This window comes from Drosophila biarmipes, chromosome 3R (assembly GCF_025231255.1).
Source record: "Drosophila biarmipes strain raj3 chromosome 3R, RU_DBia_V1.1, whole genome shotgun sequence".
Classification (NCBI taxonomy): domain Eukaryota; kingdom Metazoa; phylum Arthropoda; class Insecta; order Diptera; family Drosophilidae; genus Drosophila; species Drosophila biarmipes.
In genome coordinates this window covers 3,947,347-3,966,333 of record NC_066616.1, presented here as the reverse complement: position 1 = coordinate 3,966,333, position 18,987 = coordinate 3,947,347, and positions in this window count along the sequence as shown.

Genomic DNA, 18,987 nt, shown 5'->3' with positions numbered 1-18,987 from the left:
CTGGGCCGCTGCAAAAAGTACGCTTCGTGTGAAAACTACCTGATTTTCCGGCTCACTGGAGCACCCGGAGTGCCGGGGCACTCGCATTCAATCAGCCGTGACCCATCCGCAGACTTCCTCGGCGATTCCTCAACAATTGCGGCATTGTGCAAGAGTCCTTGTCAGCAATTGCAGTTATTCAAAGCTGCGGCCCCTTTGTGCTGCCATCATATTTAAATTACTTTATTTCCACTTGGCATACCCGAACCGAACCCTTCACTCTACTCCACTCCACTGCAGTCCACTCAGACGCAGCCTCGACCTCAGGCATTCCCAGTCCCGTCTCTCTCTGGCCTGGTCCATAAGCTCCGGGCTCGAATTCAGGCCCAGCACATTCGTTAAGCGCACACAATGAAGATATTTTAAACATAAAGCAGCTGATATACGCGATCTCCGTATCTGCATCTCTGGTCGTCTGCATGCCACATTTTAGTTACACGCATAATTTTCTTAAATTCACATTTATTATAATAGCCGCATATCCGACGAGTTGTCTTGTAATGCCTGAGAAGCAGTCAGGTGCACTCCACTGGGTTCTTAGGTACTATAAAAGTACGGCAAGAGAGCTGTGGTAGAAAGGAAATAGCATTACACGTACTAAAATCCTATTGCCATTCGAATTATTGTTATTGTACGAAAATAAAATTTAAATGCGGCTTTTTTTAAAACACATATTTATCTAGACATTTATTACGCAATAAAGGCAGGATATTTTCATTTTTGCCAGAGGTCCAATAAAACACTTTGGTAATTTGCGTGTTTCACGTGCTCTTTAAATATTATTTGCCTTTATGTATTAAGAATGGTATTCACTTGTGTTCTGTAACTTCGCAATCTTAATTTTTAAAGGTTTATAAATCCAGTTTCCTAAGTTCAGATTGAAAGAGAACCATATTTTGGTGACCGTTGCTGTGCCCACATAAGCATGGAAATTTTCACCATCTCCCCAGTGCGCTATGAGCTTTTCGTATGAACCATTAAATTCTGGGTGTTTTCAGTTCCCTTTGGTTTTGTTTTTGTTTTCCTCATTTCGTAGTATCTTTTGCTCATTTTCATTGCTCGCGCTCTGCTGATGAATGACAAGCCATTGAGGGGCCCCTCGACCCCTGGCCCGATGTTATGGCATATTTAATGTGCGAAATTAAGTGTTGTTATATCTATAGGAATTATTTCATCAAAATTAAGGAGCGCATAAATTATTTGTGCATGGCGCTGTTTACCGAGCATCGCAGTGTGTGTGGGCTGGCAAGGCCAAAGTGTGGCAACAATTGGCCGGCGGATATTTGGGGCGGAGGTCACCTCAGCAGCGCGTCCTAAAGCCAAGCCGGCGGAATCCGAGTCACGTGTTCGTGCTGCTCCCGACCAACATAATTGATGGCCTCGAGATGCTCCGAGCTTAGTGCCAGTCCACTGAGAAATGGCCCGAAACGGCAGGGAAATTTACACCTTGAGTCTGCGGACAGAACACGAACAGATTCCAATCGCTGGGTGCTTGTGTGATATGAAGACGACATGCAGATGGAAAAATACCTCCGCGTATAAGCCGTGCCAAAGAGGAACCACCTGAGTGTCCCAGAATATCAGAAATTAATAAGATTGCGATGGAAACGTCGGATTAAGCGGAAACCCAGATACCCTCAGCGAGAAACCCTAAGTATTACAGATTCTTAAACACTTTCAGCAACCAAATTACAACTCATTTTACTATATATTACGGTTTAATTGAAAATATCATATTTAATTCATGGAAAAAAAAAATTTATGTTCATTTCATGGCTCTAAACCAAAAAGTAAAATACTTTGATCAATTTCATTTCTCTCTACACTTTCGAACTCCTCAGCTTCAAAGAAAATACGTCAGTAGTTTCGGTCTAAAGTGCCCAGGAGATCACCATCTAAAGGTGACCTGCTCATTGGGCCCTGGAAAGACCACCTTCTCCCGAATCGTGGCTTAATAGCAGAGGCCACAGATTGCATGTTCCGAACCCATAATCCTCTTCACGAGGAAATATATGACGTGAGCGATAAGAACGAACAATTTCGAGTGTTTTGTTGCTAAATCTATCAGAGAGCGCCTAGGGCAGCGACCATAAACTATAAATAAACAACGGAGGAGGAGGAGGAGGAGGAGCCAGTGGAAGGGGTTGGTTCTGGGCGGCGAGCCCATTTTCTTTATCTGCAACGGCACAGAAACGAACAGGAATTATCAATTAAATGTGGCAACCAAAGCCGAGCGCCGAGAGCAATGTCAATACGCGTAATCGCACGGAAATAAAAGTAAATAAACGCGACGGGGAAGGAAGAGCCATCGAGGATGAGGAAAGCACTGGGGAACTCTGAGAGCTGGGTGCGGACTAATTGCCGTACAAAGCACTTAATTGACCTTTGGCTCGGGAGATGGCGACTGGGACGGAGGAGCAGCAGGACTGCCTGTACAGCAGATCAAATTAATTATGCAGCCCGAGATGCACGGACTGCAGTCGCTCCTAATGGATTTCACTTGGTCGTTGCGTGTTTTTAATGCCCTCTTTTTATTATGATTGTTTTTAGGGCTGCTGGCACGGGGGAGCACTGAGGAGCGGATACCAGAGTGTCATAAAAAAATTGCTAACGTCGGCTGCGGCAACTGGAGCAATGTCGTGACAGATAAGAAACCGCAAGCCGCAACTGAAGTGTCGTCTCTGGCCGTCCGGCTCCCCAGCCCTTGGCCCCCTTAACCCCTTGTCGCCGTCCAAGTGGATAATGTGACCAACATGTGCGTGCCAAAGAAGCGGATAGCTCCACTCGCAGACTGCCGGCAAGTAAAGTGACTGCATTTGTGTCTATCCGTGTATGTGGCAGGCCACGGCTACGGATGCACTGGGGCAAATTGGGGAAACGAAGGAAGATGATATGTGCAGCTGTGGCACAGGTCTGATAGGGTTTCACTTTCGAATGGGCTGCTCGGACTCGACTTGCACGAAGGCTTATTTCAGGCGGCTTAAAGCATCATGTTCTTGGGGAATGGGGTTTAATAAACTATAAATAATATTATCTATCTATTACGGGTCTTTCTGGTTCATTAATCCATGCATTCAAATATATGATATTTAGAGTGTGATTTAAAAACGATCGACTATCTTCCAAGCATACTATATACTTCTATAATAACACGTATTTTTTCTTTGCCAAATATAAATATTAGATGAAACCTCAGTTAGTCCTTGCGCAACTTAGAATTATCCGAAGTGTTCGGCCGCGGCCATATGACTGTGGCTGCATCTATGATATGGATATGGCATTCGTGCCCGATTCGAACTCAGAGGCAGGCTCCAACTCCAACTCAGACTGAATGCAGACCCAGACTCCTCGGCTGGTTGAATTGACGGCTGCTGCACGCTCTTGTGTAACCTTTTAATCCGTTTTGTAAGCAGAACGTAACGCACGTTCGCATAAAATGCGGCAGCAACAAAAAAGCAACAGCAATTGCGGGACAGGCAGCGGAAACAAGCTGCACACAATGCATCCATACCCGTAGCCATACCCATACCAAACATATCCATTCTCATGCATCAGGCTAATGGCGGAAAGGAAAGTAGTTTAAGATTAAAATTTTATAAATATTCTTGTGCTCCACTAAAAATAATATAACATGATCCTTTCTGATGGGTTTTACACATTTTCCCGAAATATGTTTTAACTTTATTCTATAACGAGAGGTTTCATTTCATGGACTTCGTTTTTGAGAAAGGGACTAGTTCAAAATTTCTACTGTTTATACTTTCTTTTTTATGCTATTTATATATACTTTATATCCTTTAACAGTTTTGTTAGTAGCAAACTGTTTCTGATTCCACGAAGCACTTTAAACTCCGTCCTTACAAACAACTGAACATCCGAAGGTTGTCTACAAAAAAGCCAGGTGGGTGGCAACACCAGCCGCATCCACAACCAGCGGCAGACAGAGGCGATTCCGAACCAAGCCCAGATCAGACTGTGTTCATTGTTGCCGTCGCTTCTTTTTTGCAAACTGTTTGCGGATAAATGGGCGAAATTGGTATAAATGATGGAATTACATTGTTTGGGGTCGCCACGTCGGACCGAAAGCAGTAAGAGCCACATGCAGTGGACTTCTCGCCAAAAACTGCTTTCAGTGCCCGCGCTCCGGCTAATTAATGTAACCCAGTTGAATCGCTAGCCGGTCAGCTCATAACTGCTCCGTAAGCAGCTCAATCTGCCCGCTTTTCCACCGATTCTCCTCAGTTATTTGGCCAACTTCCGTGCGGTGAAAAAGAGCGATAGAAACTAAACCAATACGATGGAAAATCGGAGACAATCCCAAGCTGCCGCTAGGTAGAGCTCCGTCCGTTAGGCCAGAGTAATCCCATTCAAAAATATATAAGGCCCTCAGGAGCAGCGGAAATTAATGGACGAACAATGGGTTGATTTAGGGGCAGGCAATTCTAAAAACGAGTCTTGCAGTTGATCTGCCTCTAAATTGGAGGAACGAATTGTTTAGACTTCGGACAACAAAAGATCAATTGATGACGACTCCATCAGCGAAGGCTTCTGGGCAATGTCCAATAACTAATTAGGGCTTCATTGTTCAAATGGATTTTCTTCGGATAAAAAATTTGAGTACCATTTAAAATTCCAATAACAAAATATGCTGATTAGTGTTACTGTACTCAGGCTTTCCGGTTGGCAACTTATTAAAGTACGCGCATCATAACGACATGTGATTGCCATTCATTTATGAAATATACAATAACGATTTAAAGCAAAATGCGTGACAATGGAATAATGGGTCTTCCGCGCAAGTGCGTCCTATTCCCCGCCAGACAGCATCTATATTTAATTTATGCCGCCAATATTAATCAATTAGTGTGTGGACAGCAAACAGCACTTATGGTCGTCTGATTGGCATCGAGTTGGGACGGGAAAACCACCCCCAATGACGGGCTTCAACGCCCACCGAGGTCCAAGGGTCGGGCCCAAAGGGTCCTGGCCAAATGTCGCCCTCCATCTATCCGACTCATCGTTGCGGCACAAAGGCAACAAGCAAATCCAATAATACAATTTATTATCAATGCCAGACCTCGGAGCCACCCTCGAATGCCAAGGAAACCGGCGGAGGGCGGAGGCATCATAAATAACGCCGCAAAAAGCCCGGCCAGGACCGCTGTTACACAACATATTTTCGTACGGAGCGGAGGAGGGCTGGGCGGAATGTCTTTGGCACATGCAACACAATACAATTAAAGCCTAATTAGGTTTAATTAAGGCTTATTAATTAAATTATAACGCCAGGCGTAAATAATATGCAATTCGTTTTAATTAAAACGTGGGGGAAGTGGGAAGTGGGCAAACTTGAATGGGAATGGAAGGCAGAAACGCCGACGAATTGTGTCTTGGATTAGTCGCAGACAGCTGCATCTGACGGATGCAGATACTCGCACTCGCTGTTGTGCAAGCACCAAAAAACTGGCACAAATGTCACGCAGCCAGATACGGATACAGATACACAGTTACGGATACAGACACGGATACTGGGGCAAATACAAATAACGCAACTTATGGGCCGACTTCTGGGCCATATCTGTAGCTAGAGAAGATTACGTTAGCGCAGTTGCCAGTTGCGATTTGGCTCTCGCTTTTGGCGCAGAGCAAACAGAAATAAAATCCGACACGAGAAGGAAAGGCAAATAAAAAATAAATATCTTGTGCTAAAAAACAAACACAGATACGGTTACGGTTGCGGTGCGCCGCGTTGCCCGTGTAAAAGTATCTGTGGTATCTGTCTGTGTATCTGTATCCGAGAGATACGCATAAGGCCGGCCGGCCAGCTCTTAAGGGGCGTTTCATTTTATGTTTCATTTGCGCCGACTCGCTGATGACGACAAAATGATAATGACTCCAACAAAAGCCCCGATGACGGAGACTCTGGCTGTGGCTGCGGCTACGGCTACCTGTATGAATGAGCGCTCGATTCGTGGGGCATCCCGGGGGGAACGGCCAGGGTTCTCATGTATTTATAGTGCGGACTGGCTGCAATGAATGGCCGGTCTGGTCCCCCCGCTCTTGGCCGGCGATTGGGCCAAGTTAGGCGCATGACTAACACCGCTGGCTCTACAACAACCAGCTCGGCAACATCTATAAAAACAACCAAAACTACGACATCGTCAGCGCAGCTTGTCGTGTCATCGTCGACGTTGTTGTCGTGCAACCGTAAGCAAAAAACATACAAGGCAAAAAACTGACAAATCACGAGGGCGCACTTGGAATACTCTTATGCAACAAGCCGTATTAACCTAAGGAAAAAACAAACATTTTAATTTAAGTAAAATAAAATTTAACTGAATATAGACGAACTCCTTAACTTTATACTACATTTTGTTTTAAAATGCCATAATATTAACAATTCCATTTTATGGCTTAACACATGTAGTAAAGATATCTGGTAATTTATAAATCTATTAATAGATCCAAAAATTATTAATTTAAACAATCTAAGAATAGATCTAAAGTAGAATAAGTGATTAGGAAATTTCCCAGAATGTTTCTTTTACTTTTAATTTTATTACCTATTTAATATGTACACCCCTGCCCGAAAGAGTATCTGAAAGAAGTTGCATCTGAATGTGGGTATATAATCTGATAAGACAAACGAGTTTGACGCTTCAAATAAATGTTTGCCAGCTCCTCGGTACCCCTTCCTCTCCTGACCCCCTCCTTACCGCAGCACAGTAACCTTTTTATGTGTGCTTATGTTCGGGTCCATCTCTATTTATGGCGCGACGCTTGATGGCTCTGCTTCCCATGTTGAGCGGCAATGTTATCTAGCCCCTGGCATCTTGCGGATGCGAAAGAGTATCTGAGCGGCCAAGTGGGATTCGGTCAGCAGCTGGCCGGGGGGAGTTTTCGCATTTATTTGCAATTAATTTTATCTGAACCTCGACAAAAAGCATACCCAGGCCAGGACGCCTCCACATTGACACGTGCTGCGGATGCCAATACGCCGGCCGACGATGATGGGAAAATGCTTCGGATAGTTCGGCGATTCAGGCGGGGCCGTAAAACCAACGAGATCCGACAGCCCTTGGCAACCGCAAACAAAAAGTCGTGGGGCAATGGGCCGATGGCCTTGTCTATGCAACGTGGATGCAGCTAATTTCATTTGACAATCGCTCAGCTTCGTCGCGGGGAGACATTCTTGTATGTAAGTGCAAAAACATGTTTCCAAGAACTTCAAGCGGAGCGGAGTCGAGGGGAGAGAACTTCAGTGGTGGCGATGATGTCGTTCTGTGGCTCTGATTATACCAGTCTGATAATCAGGCGAGTGCACTGAATGGTCTCGCAGTTGGAGGTCGTTCTACCCCAAATCACCTCCCCCGTCCAACTTTTCCCTCTCGAGCATTAATGGACAGCAGGCGGGTAAACGCCCAACGGGGACTGAAGACGGAAGTCTGGGGACTGACAGGCACATAGTAGAGAAGGGCGGAGTCGGCAGAGTGGGTCTTTGAATTGATAAAACTCGGGCGGGGAACCCATTGGAGTGTGGGGTCAAAGCCTGTAGCCTGTGATCAGAATTGACATTAAAGTAAATCAGTTCAGAGATTCAGATGAATTTGCTTTGAGTTGTGTATCAAAAATGGGTAGGTAAAGAATAATTTAAGTATTGAATAGACGAGAGATGGAATCGGATTGCTGCGTCACAAGTCTTAAAATTTACCACATTGAAATTGGCGACTAAACAAGCTTGTCTATGCCTAAAAATCCATTCTAATGACGCACCAATATCTTCTTGAACATGAAACCTGACGAACCATCTTCAAAAATTAACTAAAAATAGAATGCGCAATAGTTCAAACAAAGAAAACCAGAACTACCATATAACCACGTTAGTATTAAATTTTATTGTGTTTATTTCTCAGTGTTCGTTGTGGCATTTCAGATGCGAGAAATCTTGAAATTACAAGCTGAGCAATTAACAAACACAACATATATGTGTTTCCTAAATTTCAAAAACAGAAAAATAAATTCGGCGAAAAGGCCTGCCATAAACAAACAAAAAAGATACAAATGGCAAGCCAGAACTAAATGAGGCTCGACTTTCGGCGAATGTCTTGATATTTAAGGAACAAAAAATCAGCATAAACCGAAGAACTGTGAGGCGCCCAGAGAAGTTGCCATAATAATGGCATAAATAAGGCTCAGAGCTAATGATTGTTATAAAGCGATAAGGCCGAAACGTGGAAAAGCCAAGCAGCGAGGCGGAAGAAAAAAACGAAAACCAGGGGCCGCAAAAACAGCATGAAAAACTTTGACTGCCCGTGGGTGGGCGTCGGGTAGCGAAATGTCATGCCTCCCCCTCGGGTCATTAGAAATTGCCGGCGATTCTGCGCCCAATAGCTCGCCCGGCAGTTTTGATTGATGAACCTCAATTAAATGCCAAAAATACGCTGATGGAGGCCCTTCATTCTCCTTATTCATGACACCGGGGCTCCGGAGTGGGCGGCCGGTCGAGTGGGTTCCTCGTCTAGATATGACTGGCCCGCTCTGCAAATGTTTGTTTAATTATGCCCATAAATAATCACGCTTGAGTATGTGCACGGGCATTAATTGGGACCGAGTCTGTCCCTGTCGGCCGATGTTTTTTTACCCCTGAGCGCAATGTTCACTCATAATAATCCGACTTTTTTCGTTTTTGTGGAGTGCAAGTCACTGAAATTGGTGGGAAATCGTCAGATTCATTAGAAAAGTATTATACCAGGCAGGAAATGGCAGTCGCTGACTTTTTGGGGAGTGGCTAGCTATTATTGAAAATAAATAACATTTGAAAAACCAATTCAAATAATTAAACCACCTTCTAAGTCTTAAACAATTAATGTAATTTAAATTAAGTAACGATTCGAGTTTGGCTGAGTTCTTACTTTTTTTGCACAGTACGTCCTAGTCGTTCACACTTGACCACAAAACATTTCTTGAACCATTGCTAATGCAATTTGCGACAACATATGACGCCTCTAATTATACGAATTTGGCGCCTTATCTGAAGGCAAACACGACAAATGGGCGGCAATGTGACGCGATTGTACCATGAACAACATGCCATATAAACGGGCCGCAAATGCTCTCCGCCAACCAGACAATTTTCACCTCAACTCCACGACCAAATCGAGAGACAATTATCCGTAAGACGCTTTTGGCATGGCCAACACACAATTTGAAGCGTCGGATTCCTTACGGTACGACTTGTAATGGCCAACATACATATAGCCGAGTCTAAGCCCGCACAATAAAAGCTAAATAAAACGAAATAAAATTGTTGCCAACGACCAATTAAGAGAGCTTGTACCAGAGCCAAATATGAGGTTTGCTCGGCCGGGTTTTGGACGGGGGCGGATCATTATAAAACTGCAATTGGCGCCTATGGCCATTGGCGGGAGATAACGATGGAGCAGGCTTCCAGGCAGACTCTAAGATACACGGTCAAAATGTATCTACTGTTTCGAATAACAAATGTAAGATCCAAAACTCGACGTTCATTGAGTAAAGCATTTTGGAAAACAACAGTTTTCTTTACTGTTTTTTCTAATATCTTAACTTATAATTCGAATGTGCTAACGGGAAAATATTCCCTAATTCCCGAAGATGAATGTTATTCCCTATAAATAACTACCTAGAAAAAATCGTTGTACTTGAACACGAACTTGATAACAACCTGTAGGGCCAAACTTCGTTTCAGAAATGGTACACTGTATTCTGTATTCTGTATTGATTCGTTATCCTAAGTGTACAGCAGAGGGTGATAGAGACAGTTGTGGGTTTACTGCCTTGGGCTGGACTGTGGTGGTTACCTACAGCCAGGGGGAATTAAAGCCGTATAATATTTAATCCGTGTAATTAAGTCCAAGGAGAAAAAGTATCAAGGGAGAACAGGGCCATTGGGCATGTGTTCGGCTGTGTGAGTCCCGCCCCGGCTTAGTCTTGGCGCATAAAAATGAAATTACAGGTTGACTGTGCCGGCTGTTAATGCTATTGTTGTCTTTAATTGCCACGAACACCCTTGGCCACAGGTACTGCCACTTGCATATGCCACAGGCACACACATGCCGAGTTGCCATTACTATTTGCTGTCCCATGTCCGTCCGGGCGCGTCCATTTGGGATGTGCATCCGGGTTTTCTGGGTCTTGCGAGTGACAAACACTTTGAGGTCACAGAGTGGCATTGTCATGGAAATAAGAAATGGAAATGGGAGACGTCCGAGCAGAGACACAAATAAAAAGAAATAAGCCCGTGGAAATCCAGGTACCAGCGGCCCTTTGAAGAGGCCCCTTCGCAGAGATCGAAATGCGTAGATTGGGTTGCGGAAAGTGCGAGCCGAGCTCTGTGCCTAATGAGCTGATTAGGGTTTGATCTTATTGTGCTCAAAGTGCGGGCTGCGAAAGATGAGATATCCCGAGATAACCCGAGAACATCTCTGAAATCCCACTGCAGGACACCCAACTGGAGACAATGCACTGGAATGTTGAGAGCAGATAGATCTGCTCGTCATTATTCTGCGAACTGCGAGTTCTGGGTGTCTTATGGTACCCAAGATAACGATTTATGTGTAGCAGACGCTTACGTAATATTGTGTAACATGGCAGAGATTCATTAGGAAGTGGAAAAAGGTCGTTCGAAAATGGTCTTTTGCCAAAAGATTACGAAATTTAAACGAATTATAAAATGTTTTAAAAAAATCAAGGGCTCTTTACTTTTTATAATAGTCGCAATTTTTCAAAGCCCCACTCTGATTGATTTCAATTTGATTTGATAAGTTGATACTGATATCAAGTGCTTCATAATCGATCGATTTGTCGCAACGCTTAGTCTTGAGCAATCCAAAGCACCTTTCAAACTAAAAAACTCCTTAAATATTTTTTACAGTATTAGTTAGTTTCGCCTGAAACGACATACAACTTCAACGAGCGCTTGGCCAGAAACGCAAACCAAAACTCATCTGTTTCGTCGAGGTCCGGGCTGGAAATGGATATATATCTGGGGCTGCGCAGCACTGGCAAATGGATATGACTTTGCTATTTGGTGCGTGTAAGATTACGCTCCTCCCCTGACAACACTTCCCCTCGAATCCCCTTCCACGCCTCTGGCAAAGACAGAGACGTGTCACTAAGCCGCACTTGTACGTTTGTGCGCTTGTGTTTCTGCCGTCTAGTTGCGGTTGCGAGCGTTGTCAGCTTTCCACTCCGTGTTTGCTGCTTAATACCCATTACACCTTAATATTTCGTGCAAATGTCATAAAAAATTCACTTTAACTCTGAGCGCTTCGTGCTACCGAGCGCATAACCCAATCCCAAAGATTGTGACTACACTCGCCAAAATTCCAATACTGATGTTTTCCTTTAAAAGTGGCAACTCTTTTGCGACTTTGTTAGCTGTAGAAATAAATATTATAAATTTATTGATTTGTTTTCTAATGACAGTGCCAACTATGAGTGACTATTTTGCAGCAATGTAGAGTACTCATTTTAAAATTAAAGTACATGAAAAATTGAACATTTTGCTTAGGACTAGGATATTAGGGAACTAATTTAAGACGAATAAATATTTTTCTAAATACTTTGAAGTCCGAAATACAATAGCGACATCCGACAAAATAAGTTTCTAGTCGTATATATATACAGATATGTATTTGGCTTAAAAGTTCTGTAGCCTCCCCGATAAACACAACTGTTTTTCCAAAATGTTGGGCAATCAAGGCCCCAAGCACTCACTATACATCATCACAGGAAACATTTTGTTTGAGTGTAGGGCTGACCGCAAAGTCTAAAAAGCAAATGGCGAGGTGCTCGGGGGATACAAAAAGTAAGGCCAAAGCTGACATCGGCCTACCTGAGCCGGGTCCACTTCGCCGTGGTGCGGTTCGATTATTATCAGTTTCTTAAAATATTAAATTGCTTAATGACCTCGTTTGGGAATTTGTGTCCGGCCAAATGGCCACGTAAGCGCTAATCCGAGCGAGCCAACCCCAACGGCAACCCCCAGAGCCTGGGAATCGGGACGGCTGCTGCTTTTCCTTTGGGCTCACCCTCGGCTGTTGGATGGCTGATTGACGTGTCCTGGACAGAACGACGCTTAATTACAAGCTCCCGGCGGCCCCTGTAATTTTCATGCGCCCGCTAAAATAGAAACTCATTTAAGTTGTATACACACGGAGGAGGGGTATCGACGAAAGTCACTCCGAATGATGGTGCAAATTATGGCGAATATAAAAGTCAGCCGGTCGATCTGATAAATAATGCAAAAATAGCCGAGTGGGGTGGTGGCGCCGGCATAGTGGGCTTATAGTTGAGAGGCATCGCGGCTGTAATTACATACATGAAGGGGCTTGGATAATAAATGGCCTGATTACCTGTGACGAAGCCACAGAACCTTCTAACTTCATAGTATTAACGTATTAACGGTTTTAAAATGGTCAATTACAAGAGGCTACTGAGGTCAGGATTCTGTATTACAGCGACGTTAGGTCGCTTATGAATGTGGTTGTTGTATATTTAGTGCCTACTAAGTGGGGCCACGATTGAATAATATGAACAGGGTTGTCTGCTAAGTCCATAAATAATTAAGTGTAACAATTTATAGTCCATTGATAGGAAATATATTGTGAAGGTAGCTAGTTTCAAAATGCAATTTTTAATTATTTTATTAATTTGTTTTCTACTCCCTAACTAAAACCGCATTAAGAAAAAGTTGAACACTTCCCATAGATGATATAGTGTTCCAAATAATGGTTTTAAATTGAGTTTTACCCAGGACACTTCTTCTTAGGAGTACGAAAATCCATTCCTAAACGCATCGATCAATTTATATGTTCTCAGCCACATGTGCCGATTTCCAAGACATATTTGGATCCTTTGGAAAAGGTTTTCTATTCATCCATGGCTTGTTCATCCGGAAGAGATGCCCATTATAAAATTAGTCGATTTCGAAACACTCGGGCTTAAGAAGTTCAGTCAACTGTGGGCTTGTGTTTCCTAACAAAGCCCCGCTCCAGCTCAGCATCGTTAAAAATTCCCTGTGGTCATTATGCTTATCCCGTACAATCTGTTATTCTTCCGCCTCAGTTCGCAATCAACCCCGCTTGGATCCCGAGAGGCAGTCATAAGTAATCCATCAACCTCATGCATGAATTGAATGGCGAAATCGAACAAAACGCCCGCATATGTGATTTTGTTTGCATACAATTAGATACAAATCAGAATCAGCTGCCGCGCTGTGTCACCGCCCTGAAGTCGACCCAATCGAACTTGGCTTAGGATAGAAACTCAGTCCCAATCCCAGCGCCAATCGCCGACTGTTTGTCAAATGTCCCTCTGACAAAAGACAAGAAAAGGGCTGAAACCTTTCGCTTCCACTCTGTTTGCCCCGATACCGTGAGCAAATAAGAGTCCATTCTGCCCGTCTGGCGTGGCGGCGAAGTTAACGTTCCTGTTTGCCAAACCGCACACACGCAGAAAGTTTTAAAATTCGAATTTCTGTTTGCATTTGGCACACAGTTTGAACGCGCTGCGGACCCCAATCCGAATCCGCATCCGAAAACCGAAAACCGCCAACTTCATTGCGTTTTTGTATCTTTATCTGCTGGATGTGCATCCGCTTTTGGCCACCCACCGCCGAGTTATCCTGACCCCTCGGCGGCATTGGCGCTTTAAAAGCAAACACTGGTTTGTGTGGGGCAACTGGCGAGCTGTTTGCCCTGCACAGTGCCGCCGTTTTGTTTAAGTAATGGGAGGGGGAAATGGGAAAAATGCGAATGTTTTGCGCCGCCTTTAATGTAAAATTCAAATGTTTACCCAACGCGGCTTACTCAATGGGGCGCGCGATCGCGGGGGAAGGGCGGGCGAGCGGCCAAACTTATACAAGCGGGCGGCATTTGCATGGCTTTCCTTGTTGCCCGCCATAAGAAAGAAATTTAAATAAACCAAAAACATTGTTTGAGTAACGTGTTGAAAATAAACGAAGCCATTCATGGGCACCACTGAGAATTGCAAACAGAAGCGCACACACTGCACAGTCCGACCTCGCTAGCGACAACCATCCTGAATAGAACTTTAAGAACTTAAGCCCAGGCCAACGGCACTCTAAGGGAAATATTTAAAGCGGTCGTCCTTTGATGGGTGAACGGCCAGACGAAACTAATACTTAACATTGGATTCTATTTTAATTGAAATGGAGGAAGCCCAATTTCTGAGCTATTCGAATGACGCCCCATTAATGTAAATAAAAATGACATTTTTTTTTAGCTAGTGCATTGGACATGATTTAAGGCCCTGTTTTTGGGGCTCTGATGGCTGGAGTGACAGGGGGTCGCCTGCATTTGCAGATGTGGCCCAGGCATGTACTTAGATATGCACCAACAGTTGTGCAATTCGCAGACTAAAGCGAGGCCCCTCAATCATGCTCAATCATGCATCGTGGCGCCTCTTTCGGGCCAAGTTGAAGTTGCGCTTCCTGTCGCGCAGAACTGAGCTCAACCAAGCCGAACCGGCGCCCCTCCTCATGGGCCCACTACGCCACTGGCACCGCCGCCGCCTCTGCCACTCAACGCGACTGAGCTCAAATGAAATGAAATGAATGGCGACAAACTCCGCTCGTAAGTGGCATGCATTCATTTCTGGGCACGAAACACGACCGAGTTCCATTCGACTCGCACAGGAATCGCTCGTTTCTGGGGAAATCTCTTTGCCAAATGTCTGAGGCCCCGGCACGTTTGTGTTTTATTTCAATGTACCTTTGCGAATATTTGCTCGGGACCAACGAAAATATTTATTGAGCACGATTTTGAAATATGAACGTTTTCCAGCCGAGGCCCTCGCTTCGCCCCAGGTCGGGTTACGCAAGCAATTAGAAAGGACTCGTCTCACGGCAAGGGGTTGTCACTCATGGCAGTGGAAGCGAAAAAAGGCCAACCGCAGTAGTCCTCCGAGCCGAGTCTGTGCAGCGAAGGGGAAGTAAGCCGGACTACTGTGGAGGGGACCTGGAACCCCGATCCCCGGACCCTCGATGCTATCAATGCAATCGACTGAACAAAGGGCAAGGCCTGCGGCATTGATAGGCTGCCGCGGTCGGAGGGGCAAAAGCCTCAAATCGGGCTAACGACCTGTGGGGAAACGTGACCCGTCTGAAAAGATGTAGGAAATTAAGCTCACAGGCTCGACAACTTGAGTTTGCTAATGCTTACTATGCCAAGTGAAAGGGATCCGGGGACTTCGGCTCGTTTCGCACCCGGGAGGCTGGGTCCTTTTGAGCAACCTAAGCAAAGTGAGCATTTGGTAGGCGAACTACCAGCTGCCACATGACATGTGTACTCGAGTTATATGTTCCTAGTACCTTGCCGATAACCTTCCGATGGGTTTCTAGAGCGGATTTGACTGTTTGAATGTTTGAGGGGCCAAAAAAGTTTGTTGAGAGCGACATACTTTAAGAAAACCCTCGATTTCGGAAACTTCAGACCCATTTTTCCAATTACAGGCCGCGAAGTAATTACCGTTAGCTAAATGCCAAGACCGCTGGAGCTATCACCAGCGATTCCGGGCTGGCTGCTTCATGGCTATATCTTTCCCTGGGCTAGGCAACACCTTCCCGCTCCCCATCGGGTCCTCACATGCAAACTGCACATAAAGCTCCGCCCAGCCCGACTGGTCTATCTCCTACGAGTGGGGCTTAACTCGTCGCGTGCGTGTCTGGGCCCATCAGGAAAGATATATCACCGGCACACTGCGCCGACATTGTTGCATATGGATATGGGCATGGGATACATGTGTATGGTACATGTGGCCAGAGGCAAGGGGCAAGAGGCGAGGGGCACTCGGCATTCAACAACTCGCATGGGGCGCGGCCTCTCCAAATTCATTAAAAAAGACTGATAATCAACAAATTTATAGGCGTATGCCAACACATCAATGCCCGGGGGACAGGGGATGGGAGTTCGAGGACCGGGGCAGGTCTCTCGTGTAATTTGCGCACGCTTATCAAATTGTAAAATCAACTTTCAATTCGAGACAAGAGACTTGCCGCAACTCGAGACGTGAGCAATAACAAGCCGAGTGATATTTTGCGTTCTCCATAATAATTCTGATTATGGGAAATCGATAAAAATCAATTTACAATTTGTAGACAGCGCCCTGGCGATGGTCACACCCAGCGACTCGAGCTCAAATTAAATCGAATTGCACACGGTAAAATAATTTATGATCCGACTACTTTGGGATATTCCGGCACATAAAGCAAATTGCTTTACAGCGATGTATTTTTGGTATTATGAGTAGGGGCTGGAATTTTGTTATGTAACGTTTTGTTAGATATCTAAGTATATTTGATGTTTGAACTCGACTTAACTTCATTTGCTTTTATATTGTTGAGTGGCTAGAGTCTGTTAATGTCCATGTATAATTCGAATTGTTTCCTGTGCAGTGGGTCGAATCGATCGATGAAAAAGTAATTTGCTGTTGAAAAACTTTTAATTACACGCGCCTCGAATTAGATGCAATTATTTTGCAAATGAAAAATGTCCGATGATTAAGCCAATTTAACCACCCCCGAGTGGCATTGCCCCTCCTAAGACCCTCCCCCACCGCCCACTATCTACCTGCCGGCAAAACTAATTAGGTGGCGTGTGAACGTATCCACCTGAGCTGATGTGGCTTTTGTCGATGGAGCCGGCGGCGAAAAAATCAATTTAAAAATGTCAAAGACGAACGCGCATGGGACAGCCACCCCACAGTGCCACAGTGCTACAGTCCCATAACCCCGCCACCCCTCCACCTGTGCATCAGAGCGTGTGAAGTGACAAGGGCGACAAGAGGCAACGCCCTTCAGCCCCCAACAGCCCATCCCACCCACAGCCAGCCAAAGCAATTTGTATATTTCAATAGATGAAAGTCAGCCCGCCTTTGGGGCGGTACACCGCCGAAAGAAGCGATTCTTCTGGGTCTTCTGGCAGGCGACCAACGGAAATCGTTGAGGTTCTCGGTTCTTTCCGAAAGCTCTTAAAATGCTGTTTAATTGAATTACGCGCTTGGTGCTCTCTGGTCTCCTGGCCTTGTTCTTCTGACCGATTCGCCTTCCATTCGGCACTGAAATCCCTCCGAGCTTATACACTGTTCAATGCGGGCTATTTGTTTATTCGGCTTTTAGTTCGGGAACCAAGCCCAGGCGAACGTTGGGCTACAACTTCTTGACACTCGATCGCATCGCATCGCGCATATGGGGCGCCTGCCACACAAAGTTGTCTGCGAGCCCGCTGTTTGCATTTAATTTTGTGAAAACAAACAAACGAACTGGCACAATAAACCAGGGCCTGAAAGTTATGATGAGGGTCGCGAAGGAAATGCCTGGGTACGCGGCAAATGGAATGGAACAAGCCAAGATACAGGCGGCAGCCAGATAGCATTGCCCATTATGAGATACTTTCGAGTGGAACTGAAAGATGACCCATTGTGCGTTCATTTAAAATCCATAATCCCTCCGGGTCACATTCAAATCTGTAGGAAGTATGGGGATTTGCGAACGAAATCTTCATAAATTAGTCTAATGAATATTTATACCAAATGTTGGATGGGCTAGGTTGGATGAGAACGTTCGAACGTTCCAGTTCTTAAAATCTTTTAAGCAGGATTTTCACAGGAAACGAATGTACGTAGTGACGAAGTGTGCAGAAGGAATTTTTCATGTGTAGTTACAAAATTAAAAATATGTAATGAAGCATATATAAAGCAATTTGTTACTATTTGAAAATTTATAATTAAATAAAATAACATAAATAAGAAAATATATTTATAAATAACAAGTTTATCATAATAAAAGTGTATTTGCCCAGACTAGAATTTCATTCTGTTTTTCGTTTTAACACGGGTGTTTAGAAATCAGGTATACTACGATTATCTACAGAACATAGCTTTGGAAAAATCGTTTGATCATGAGTGCGGATCGGGCAAAAAGTAACAAGAAAGCCAAGCACACGCATAAATTTAGTCTCTCACTGACGCAATGCCCACAATGATTCACGCAGTTGATTTTGTCTAGTAGTAATCTTCTCCATCCGACACGATACCCAACCCAGAAACAGGCTCCGTTCTCAAACTACTAGTGTATAAATTTATTTTGAAAAGTCATACGCATTGTTTGAGCAACAATTTATCACGCCAGAGTCTCGGATTGGATTGAAGCCCGGCTTTGTGGGCCGAATATGGCAGAAAAGCCAAAGCCAGCAGCCGCTGCCACATCAATCACCGGCTGACAAGCCACCTAAATACAAAATAAGTACATTGTGCTGCCAGGGAGGCCAGTCTTTATAATCTCGGATAGGCTAGCCCCGCCGACCTATCGCATATGTGCATTACATTAAGCTTAATTAGTACTTCGGAGAGCGGCCTGGCGGAGGAAAGAGCACTACAAATTGTCTATCTATGTCTAAAGTTGTCTATCTAAAGTATATATTAAACTTAAAGATGGTAATGCTCATTTGTAAAATAATCAATTTTATAAATCCCCATTAAAATGTAAGTCTCTATTTAAAAATACCTAAAAGCCTTATAAGGTATTACCTAACATGATGAGTGCATTAACAATGCAAAACCATTCGGTACTAAAGGATTTAAGGTATCTTGGTAGCCAACGTTCATTCAATTGCAACTTACTGATTACCCGATTTTTTTCGGTGCAGCTTGAGAGTCTTGGGACTGTGGGAAAACTCGGACTCTGATTAATGAAGCGTTGTGTTCAACATTTTGTGCATAAATTGCGGCACGTACAATAAATTACGCAAAATAATAAATTGTAAATTATGCAAAGCGAAATGAAAAGTTTTCGAGTAATCTGCGGGGAAGGTCGTAGGGGAGAATTCGTATCTGTGCTGTCGTTCATGCGAAAGAGATTTGCAAACCTGATTCACTTGAAGCCGTAGA